We start from the raw sequence: 11516 nt of genomic DNA on the forward strand, positions 1-11516 counted from the left end.
AACTTCCCACCTCCTTCCAAAAAAAAATTCATTAGATGTATGTAAAGAAAGTGAAAATGAAAGGGTTAGTTGCTCAGTCCTATCTGGCTCTTGTGACTGGATGGACTGTAGCCTGCTAGGCTCCTCTATCCATGGAACTCTCCAGCAAAATACCGGAGTGGGTAGTCATTCTCTTCTCCAGGGGATCTTCCCAACCCAGGGATTGAGCCCAGGTCTCTTGCATTGCAGGCAAATTATGGATTTATATAAGTCAAATTATTATGCTGTACACCTTAAACTTACAGAGTGCTGTACGTCAATCCTATCTCAAAAAAACTGGAAGAAAGGAACTTCCCTGGTGGTCCAGTGGTAAAGAATTTACTTTCCAGTGCAGGGGATATGGGTTCAATCCCTGATCAGGTAGCTAAGATCCCACATGCCACAGGACACCTAAGCCCCCATGCCACAACTAGAGAAAGCTGCATGCTGCGGCAAAGACCCAGCAGTAAAAAAAAAAAAAAAAAAAAAAAGGAAGAAAAAAGTTTTAATTAAAAAATCATACAAACATGAAAAGGGAGTTCCCTCGTAGACTATTTGTTAGGATTCCAGTCCTTCACTCTTCAATCTCTGGTCAGGGAACTGAGATCCCCCGAAGCTACTAGGCATGGTAAAAAAATTTGTTATTTTTTAATTGAAATAAACAGTGCAGAAGAAGCTTTTGAAAGGAATGGATATATTAATGGCATAGGTTGTAGTGGTACAGTCATGGGTGTATATGTCTCTCCAAACTGATCACATTTTATACATTAAATCTGTAAAGCTTCTTCTATCTCAATCATACCTCAATAATATGGTTTAACAAGTGAAATAAAATGAGTGGAAAAAATCACCATTAACAGTTAAGCATCTTTTTGTTTTAAAAAAAATTTTAGTAGACAATTCTTTATAGCAATTTTAGATTCATAGCAATATTGAGCAAAATGTACAGAGATTTCCAATATACTCTCTCCCCCCCACCAAGCACATCCTCCCTACTGTCAAGATTCCCTGCTAGACTGTTTCATTTGTTACACTATAAATGCAGTGCACAATATACAGTCTATGAGTCAGTGAACCTACACTGACACATCATTATTACCCAAACCCCATAGATCACATGTGGGTCACTCTTGATGGTGTAAATTTTATGTATTCAGGCAAATGTATCCACAATTATAGTATCATACTGAATAGTTTCACTGCTCTAAAAATTCTCTGTTCTTCACCTATTCATCCCTCCCTATGTTCCCCTAACCTATGACAACTACTGATGTTTTTAATGTCTTGGTAGTTTTGCCTTTTCCAGAATGTCAGATCATTGGAGTCATGCAGTATGTAGCCTTCTCAAACTGGCCATATTTTTAGGTTGTTTTTCCTAAGTGCACAACATTATTTGCTTGTTAATTAATTAATTAAGGATAATATCAGCGTCTTGTTTAGCAACTTTCTTCAGGTAACACTATGCCTTGAATGTATTTAATTATCAATGTATATAAAAGATAATGATAGTAGTAACAATAATAAATTTATTGAGTATTAACAATGTGCTGTGTGCTGTACTACTTTAAATGCTTTCCATCTGTATTATGGGCTAAATTATGTTCCCCACCAAATTCATATCTTGAAGTCCTAAGACCCCAGAATGTGACTGTATTTGGAAATAGGGCCTTTAAAGAGGTAATTAAATAAACAGTGGTCATTAGGGTTGATTCTAAATCAATGTGACTGGTGTCCTTGTAAGAAAAAGAGAATAGGATATAGACATGCATGGAGGGAAGTCCCTGTGAAGACAGAGGGAAAAGGCAGCTGTCACAAGCCCCGGAAAGAGGCCTTGGAAGGAACCTATCCTGCCCACACCTTGATCTTGGACTTCCAGTCTCCAGAACTATGAGGAAACAAATTTGTGTTGTGTAAGCTTACTCAGACTGTGGTACTTTGTTGTGGCAGCTCTAGCAAGGTAATACAATGTATTGATATAACTCACTTGTTGTCTTTCTAACCCTGAGAGGTAGGTATCCTCATTTTACAGGAAGAAACTAAGGCACAAAGAAGCTAAATAACTTGCCCAAGATCACCCAGAGTATAATATCAGGATGGAGTAAGATGCACTGTGGTGACAAATAACCCTCAAATCGAGGTAGTTTAACACGACCGAGGTTTACTTCTCACTCACACTTCAAGTGTGAGTTTGGGGACAAGACACTAGTTCTTTCCAGGGGCCCAGGGGCCCAGGGGGCCCAGGCAGATGGAACCTCCATCTGAACACGTGTTTCCACAATTCCTGAAGTGGAAGAAAGAGTACACAATGAATCTTACATTGACTTCTAAAGCTTTACCTGCTCATCACTTCCACTTGCATTTCTTCAACTAAGGCAAGTCAGAAGGCCAAACAAAAACACAATCTCACAAAGTTCCCAGAAAGAGAAGAGAACCAGGGTATTTATAGATCGTGACAACTGCAACCACTTGGGGCAGGAAATCTCAGCAAACTCTGAAGTCAAACTCCTGACATACATTTCAAAGTACAGATGGTGTGTTGTGTGTTGAGGAATTAACTTTACCCAAACAGAGGTCCGGCCTGCTTGGGGGTGTTCCCTGGAGTGTCCCACCTGGTAAGAGAGTCTTTGATAGCCTAGTAATCTAATAATGTGATTGGATGGGCTGCATCAGTTCCAACCTCCAGAGGAGCTGGAGACTGCAAGTCAGCCATACAGGTAATACGTGATCAAACCCCAGTAAAGCTCTGAATACCAAAGGCTCAGATGAGTTTCCTGAGTTGACAGCATTCCATGTATATTGCCACACGTTGGTGCTAGGTGGGTAACATATTCCTAAGGATATGGAAACTTCACGTTTCAATGCCCCTTTTCCCCAGAGTCTGTTCTATGTGTCTGTTCCTTTGGCTGGTTCTAATTTGTATCCTTTCACTGTAATAAAACTCTAATAATAAGTATAGCATTTTCCTGAGTTCAGTGAGTCATTCTAGTGAATTATTGAACATAACTGTGGTTTTAAGAACCCCCAAATTTGTAGTCAGCTAGTCTGAAATAGGGGTGGCCCTGAAGACCCTCAAGTTGTGGCCAGTATCTGAAGTGAGAGCAGTCTTATGGAACTGTTTCCTTCCTCTGACCTTATAGTTTGGTGAACCCATTGCACTTGGCATCAGAGTTGGGCAAACTCGGCTCTCTAGAGATGCCTTTTAAACTCAGACTTTGGCTATAACTCATTTGCAGGCAGAACCTACACTTTCCCAATCAAGCCTCAGCTTCCCTCTCCATTTTGTTCTACCAGCTCCTGTCCCTTCTCACATGCTTTTAAAACTTTTGTTCCCCAAACACCCCCTGGCTTCTTCATGCATCAGCGACCTCACATGTGCTGTTTCGTCTATCGAATCTGCCCAGGGAGACTATTCATCACTCAAAATTTAGCTTTAAATTCTCCTTTCTTTCAAGGTTATTATTTTCCCTGCCAGAAAGTGTTGGCCATTCCCTTTTCTGTGATTGCATAACACTTTGTACTGGTATGTCTTAAAAGTTTTCTATCAGGTGATCTAACAAGAGTAAACGCACAGAATGATAATGCAGGATGAGAAGGTGTTACAACTGATCTCCAAAGATGGCTGTCAATGAATGACACCTTCCAGTACCATGGACTTGTGCAGTCGCCTCCCTCACTGCATCTGGATTGGCTGTGACTATTAAGAAACAGAGTAAAGTAGAAATGACACTGTGCCAATTCTGGGCCTAGCGTTTAAGAAAAGCTTCAATTTTCTTCTTGGAACCTAACCGCCATGGTTTGAGGAAGCCCAAGCAGCCATGTGGAAAAGCCACATGAAGAGGAGAAACCCTAAAATCACATGGGCATGCTAAGTAGCTTTAGTCATGTCTGACTGTTTGCGACCCTATGAACTGTAACCCACCAGTCCATGGGATTCTCCAGGCAGGGATAATGGAGTGGGTGGCCATTTCCTCCTTCAGGGGATCTTCTTGACCTAAGGATTGGACCCATGTCTCTTACATCTCCTGTATTAGTAGGCAGGTTCTTAACTACTAGGGCCACCTGGGAAGCCCCACAAAAACCACATGGGAAAGGAGGGAAACTTAGCTGTTTCTGCATACCAGAAGCTTCCAGGTGACTTTAACCCCACAAGCTGCCTGAGATACATCAAGAAAGCCCAGTAAGAACTGCCCAATTAAGTTCAGTCAGTCCACAGAATCATAAGATAACAACATGGTTGTTGTTTTAGGTCACTGGGTTTTGAGTTTGGAGATCATCAGATTGGGAGTTCGGTAACACAAAGATACTAAATATCCTAGATGTTTGCTTAGCATAGAGAAAATATAAGAGAAAGTGTAATAGAGCAGGCATTGTGCAGCTCTCAGCACATAGTCATTGTTTGCCATCGCCCCCCACTCCATTAACAGTTACCTCGAAACCACTACCAGTCTCTCAGCCACTGGTCGGCACCATAGTGGGTCCCTCCCCCAAGCAAGCAACATTCACCCAACAGCTGGTAGAGTGGTGGTCGTCAGCAGAGTGAGGTAAGAGGAGAATCCTGCCCTTCTCCCCTGGGTCCTCCAGCTCACCCAGCCTTGGGCCAGCAGGTGAGCTGAGGGCCCCAGGGAACAGTCTGGGGACTGTGTTTTGCTGGGCTCCAGAGCCCTGGCCAAGGCTGCCCACTGGCCGGGCCCAGGCTTTCAGTCAGCAGTGAACCTCCCCCATCTCTGCCTCTGCAATCTAATAGCAGTTTAAGTCTGCCTGGGTCACAGTCTGAAGGACCTAGCTCCCATGGTTTGAGTGGCCTGAGGAGCCTGAGGGTCAGCTGAGTTGGGCACCTGGCTCCTTCAGTGATGACAACTGGGCAGAGTCTGGGGACCTGTCCCTGAGATAGCCGCCAACTGAGATCTGCTTCCTCTTAGCCAGGACCTGGACCTTGGAGGGTGAAAGCTAAGCCTTGGGACCTTGCCTTTTCTCATCAGAACACAGAATAACATTTGTTTTGTAGAGAGTTACAAGAACATCATTACCTGACCGTGACCTGATTTCAAGAAGAAAGGCTCTGACACCAAGAAGTCTGCAACAACTAACCATGCTCCACCATTACCTTTCCTGGAAAAGGGCTTTGTTGAAAGTTTTCAGGTGGTTTGGGGTTTTTAAGGCATGAGTTACCCACCTCCTTGCAAGGCCCTGCAATAAACCTTTCTCTGTTCTGAACTCCAACATTTCAGTATTGTTTTACCTCACTGTGCATTGGGCACATGGACTTGTGTTTCAGTAACAGAAAGTACATAAGCATCTAGAGCAAGAAGTATCACAAAGGGCAGTTCAGCACAACATATGTCCACAGAAAAAGGCATCTCTTCTGGTTGTTTCCCTGATCAATGAAATTTCAAAAGCTTTATGATGTGTAGCTTATGTAAGCTCTTCAGGTAAAATGCAATATTTTAAAAAACAAGGACTAAAGATAGTGTCTATGTAGTGAAGACATGAAGATAAAAATAGATGAATAAAAAAACTTAGTTTTTTCTTTTTTAAAATAATTGGCATTGTCTAAGCAACAGAAGCCTAGTAGGTTCTACTATTTATAAAAATTTTATTTTAAATATTAATATAAGATACTCCAATATAAGAGTCTCCAATCATGGAGAAAACATTGAGTTCTGGAGGCCCTTTTTGGATCATTTGGGTATGAGAGAATTAGTGCTCTCTTCTACACATTTAAGAATGTTAGAGAACATCACACCTGTCAGAATGGCTATCATCAAAAAGAACACAAACAACAAATACTGGTGAAGATGTGGAGAAAAGGGAACGCTTGTACACTGTTGGTGAGAAGGTAAACTGGTGTAGCTATTGTGGAAAACAGTATGTGAGTTTCTCAAAAAACTGAAAATAGAATTACATGATCCATTAGATTCCACTCCTGGGTATATATATATATATAAAGAAAACATACTAATTAAAAAGATACATATATCCTAATACTCATAACAGCATTGTTTAGGATTGACAAGATATGAAAGCAGCCTAAGTGTCCATCAACAGAGAATGAATAAAGAAGGTATAGTATATACATATACACAATGGAATAATCAGTTCAGTTCAGTTGTTCAGTCATGTCTGACTCTTTGCGACCCCATGGACTGCAGCACGCCTGGCTTCCCTGTCCATCACCAACTCCTGGAGCTTATTCAAACTCATGTCCATTGAGTCAGTAATGCCATCCAACCACCTCATCCCCTGTTGTCCCCTTCTCCCGCCTTCAATCTCTCCCATCATCAAGGTCTTTTCCAATGAGTTTCCCTGTCCATCATCAGCTCCTAAAACTCATGCCCATCAAGTCGGCAATGCCATCCAACCATCTCATTCTCTGTCATCCCCTTCTCCTCCCACCTTCAATCTTTCCCAGCATCAAGGTCTTTTCCAATGAGTCAGTTCTTCCCATCAGGTGGCTAAAGTATTGGAGTTTCAGCATCAGTCTTTCCAATGCATATTTAGGACTGATTTCCTTTAGGATGGACTAGTTGAATCTCCTTGCTGTATAAGGGACTCTCAAGAGTCTTCTCTAACACCACAGTTCAAAACCATCAATTCTTCAGGGCTCATCTTTCTTTATAGTCCAACTCTCACATCCATACATCTACGGAAAAAACCACTTGACTATCCGGACCTTTGTTGGCAAAGTAATGTCTGTTTTTTAATATGCTGACGAGGTTGGTCATGGCTTTTCTTCCAAGGAGCAAGAGTCTTTTAATTTCATGGCTGCAGTCACCATCTGCAGTGATTTTGGAGCCCCGAAATATAAAGTCTGTCACTGTTTCCATTGTTTCCCCATCTATTTGCCATGAAGTGATGGGACCAGATGCCATGATCTTAGTTTTCTGAATGCTGAGTTTTAAGCCAACTTTTTCACTCTCCTCTTTCACCTTCATCAAGAGGCTCTTCAGCTCTTCTTTGCTTTCTACCATAAGGATGGTGTCATCTGCATATCTGAGGTTATTGATATTTCTCCCGGCAATCTTGATTCCAGCTATGCTTCATCCAGCCCTGCATTTCTCATGATGTACTCTACGTATAAGTGAGATAAGTAGGGTGATAATATACAGCCTTGACGTACTCCTTTCCCATTGGAACCAGTTTGTTGTTCCATGTCCAGTTCTAATTAATGGAATAATATTCAGCCATAAAATTTTGCTGTTTGCAACAACATGGATGGGCTTGGAGGGTATATTATGCTAAGTGAAGTGTCAGAAAAATATAAATACTGTATGGTATCACTTACATGTGGAATCTAAAAATAAACTAGGAAATGTAACAAAAAAGCAATAGACTCATAAACATAGAGAAAAAACTAGTGGTTACTAGTGGAGAGAGGAAAGAGGTGAGGGGCAAGATCTGGGTAGGGGATTAAGAGATACAATTATGTATAAAATAAATAAACTACAGGGATGTATTTTATAACACAGGGAATACAGCCAGTATTTTACAGTAACTATAAATAAAATAGAACCTCTAAAAACTGGCTTAAAACTCAGCATTCAGAAAACTAAGATCCGGTCCCATCACTTCATTGCAAATAGAGGGGGAAACAATGGGAACAGTGACAGATGTTATATTTTTGGGCTCCAAAATCACTGCAGATGGTGACTACAACCATGAAATTAAAAGACGCTTGCTCCTTGGAAGAAAAGTTATGACCAACCTAGTCAGCATATTAAAAAGTTGTCCATCTAGACAAAGCTATGGTTTTTTCCAGTAGTCATGTATGGATGTGAAAGTTGGACTATAAACAAAGCTGAGCACCAAAGAATTGATGGTTTTGAACTGTGGTGTTGCAGAAGACTCTTGAGAGTCCCTTATATAACAAGGAGATCCAACCAGTCCATCCTAAAGGAAATCATTCCTGAATATGCATTGGAAGGACCGATCTTGAAGCTGAAACTCCAATACTTTGGCCACCTGATGCGAAGAACTGACTCATTGGAAAAGACCTTGATGCTGGGAAAGATTGAAGGCGGGAGGAGAAGGGGATGACAGAGGGTGAGATGGTTGGATGGCATCACCGACTCGATGGACATGAGTTTGAGTAAGCTCCAAGAGTTGGTGGTGGACAGGGAAACCTGGCCTGCTGCAGTCCATGGGGTCACAAAGAGTCAGACACGACTGAGCAACTGAACTGAACTGATGCTCAGTTCATAACCTGTAAGTTATGAAATAGTATATCTTAACTATATCTGAATTAAAAATTTTAAAAGAAAAAAATGGCAGAATTCTCTCCTGCTCTAGGGTCTTTCTGTTTGGAACTGTTTCTTCATTAAGACTCATTCTCTAAATTCTTTTCCATCCCTGCTCAGATGTCTTCTTATCAGAGACGCCTTCCCTGGCCAGTCCATTTTAAGCCCCATTTCCCAATTTATCTTCTTCCACAGCATTTTTCGTGATGTATATTCATTTGTTTATTGTCTGTCTCCTTGCACTAGAATGTGAGCTCTGAGAACAGAGACATTGCTTTGTCCACTGCTGTATCCTCATTGCTGAGAACAGGGATTGGCACATAAGTGGCACTCAATAAATATTTGTTGAATGAATGGAGGTAGAATGTCTAAAAATGTACTTTCAGCTAAACAAAAATGCTAAGCAATACAATGTACTTTATTCCTTTGCTTAACATCAAAGATTGTTTTGGCCATTGTAGAAAGTCTTTTTTAAATGGCTGGGTTTCCTAAGTCATTATATAATTACCCTCTTAAGTCTGAGTGAGCACTTAAAAGCACAGTTTCTAAATTGTTTTGCCTATATAACATCGCTGTTATTGACATCATCAATTTAGCAAGCATTGAGATGGGGCATACTATGAATGCACAGCCTGGGAGAAGTCAGCTCATGATGAGCACTGCAGGATAAAGACTTGGTGCAGTACTCCCCTTGCCCCCATGTCAGCCAGATGGCCTTAGCAAAGCCACATAATCTCTTTGGGACTTTTTCTTTGGCTGTAAAATGAAGATACCCTGCCAAGTCTACCTAACAGAGATATTGTGAGAGTCAAATAAGAAAATCTGTAAAAGTGTTTCAAACGCCTGAAAAGCATCGTAACAATGGAAGGTGTTATCATTATGTCAAAGTAATGATCAGTCAACAATTTTTGGGCACCTGATATAACCAAAGGACTCTGCCTTTACTGTGGGAGAAATCTATATCTATGCTCATGGAGAGGCTTTCTGTTGAGATGGAGAAATGGGGGGCAGTAGGCACATTGAAAATGTGCTCTAACTAATAAGGTAGTCGTTTTCAAAATGTGCCTTAGATACAAATATAATTTTTCAAAGAATTGGCTGACTCAAATGGACCTTGGCACATTAATTTTTATCAAGGAGGGTGATTGAGCCATACATAGGTCTCATATAGTAGACACTTACCAGTTAGATACCATCCCTCTGTGTGTATGCATGCATGCATGCATGCATGTGTCTATATCCCTTTGGGGCTGCATTTTTTTGTTCATATTGGTTTTTTAAAAATTATATAAGGAATACATGAACATTTCCACTGAAAAAGAAAAGGAATATAAAAACATACCAAGAATAACAAGAAAGTCTCCTTTCATTCTTTCACCCATCATATTAGATTTCTCTCAAGTCACACTTTAAATTAATATCAACAAGGGAGAATAACCAGAGACAAGAAACCTTTAAAAACCATATAGGACTATTTTGCAGTGTTAATGTTGGTCGCCCAGTCATGTCCGGCTCTTTGTGACCCCATGAACTTGTAGCTCACCAGGCTCCTCTGTCCATGGAATTCTCTAGGCAAGAATACTGGAGTAGGTTGCTATTCCCTTTTCCAGGGGATCTTCCCCTCCCAGTGACTGAACCTGGGTCTCCTACACCGCAGGCAGATTCTTTACTGTCTGAGCTACCAGGGAAGCCCACTTTGCAGACTTCATGCAAATAAATTTGAGCACATATAGCAAATGGATAATTTCCTAGGGAAACACAGATTAGCAAAACTGAACCCACTAGAATTAGAAAGCTAAAAGAAACCAGTTTCCATAGAAGCAACAAAGAAAATTATCAAATAACTACCCTAAGAAAAAGCACAAGCCTGGATTATTTCCTAGGGGAATACTACCAAATCATCATATTAAAAGCATTAAAAAGGAAGGAAATCTTACTTGTTTTTTCCATGAAGCAAGTGTAACACTGCTATCTAAACTAAATAGGGTACAAAGAAAGAACACTATTGGTCAACATCATTCATGAATATTGACACAAAATTCCAAACAAAACATTAGAAAAAATAATTAGCAAAAATAATTCAATGCCGTGTTAAGAAAATAATGCATGATGACCAAGTGGGTTATGTTCCAGAAATGCAGATTTGGCTTAATATTTAGAAATCAATTAGTGTCATACATAATATTAATAAAGCCAAAAGAAAGAATCAAAGAAACTGAGCAAGTCTTTGAATAAATCAATACCTATTCATCATAAAAACACAGAAATTAAAGAATTCTTTCTTAACATTTTCTGTAGTTTTCAACCCAGGAACATTTTTTTGCACATGAACTTCACATGGAGTTTTTGGCCCTCTGATGTTAAAAGGATACCTGGTGCATTGGACTAGGCCCAGTTTTAGAGTTGGTGGTCCAGTCTTAGCTGGCTTGACCTGGACAAGTGCTGGCTACAAGTGCCTAGGCTGTGTGAAGCTTAGAGTATGCAATTATCAAATAAATAAATAAAGGCAAGCTTGCTCAGTGAAGCCAAGTTATAAGTGAAGGGTTTTGTGTGTGTGTGTTTTAAAAAACAAGTTGTTCCCTTATCTGCTGTTCTATAAGACAAGCTCAAGGGTTTCTGTTAGTCACTGTTTCTGTTAACCCTATGGGGCACTGTTTCAAAACGAGGGGACTACTATATGTGCTGGGCATAGTATCAAATGCTGAGAACACAAAGATGTACATCCTTAGCTCTTAGCGTTGTATCCAACTGAGGTGAGAAAAGATAGCCTGGAAGCTGACTTTTAAGAAATGAGAAAGCACTGATGTAGAGAGAGACGAAGGAGAGAGACTGGAAGAGAGGGTCTTACAAGGGTCCGAGAAGAAGCAAGTAGGGAAGTGGTGGCAAGGAAAGGATAAACTCAGGAGCATGTAGAGATGGTGTCTGTAGGATTCGTAAATCCATTGAATTTTGAGGAAAGAGAAGTCAAAGGTGGGCTTCCCTGGTGGCTCAGATGGTAAATAATCCACCTGCAATGTGGGAGACCTGGGTTCAATACCTGTGTTGGGAAGATGACCTGGAGAAAGACATGGCAACCCACTCCAGTGTTCTTGCCTGGAGAATCCATATAGACAGAGGAGCCTGGCGGGCTACAGTCCGTGGGGTCACAAAGAGTTGGACACGACTGAGCGACCAAGCACAGAGTAGAAGGTGAAGACACTGGCTATTTTGTTTTCTCAGGGTAAAAGCAAATGAAACATTGATTCTGCTAATATGAAGTACCTA

This window comes from Cervus elaphus, chromosome 16 (assembly GCF_910594005.1).
Source record: "Cervus elaphus chromosome 16, mCerEla1.1, whole genome shotgun sequence".
In the NCBI taxonomy this organism is placed as follows: Eukaryota; Metazoa; Chordata; class Mammalia; order Artiodactyla; family Cervidae; genus Cervus; species Cervus elaphus.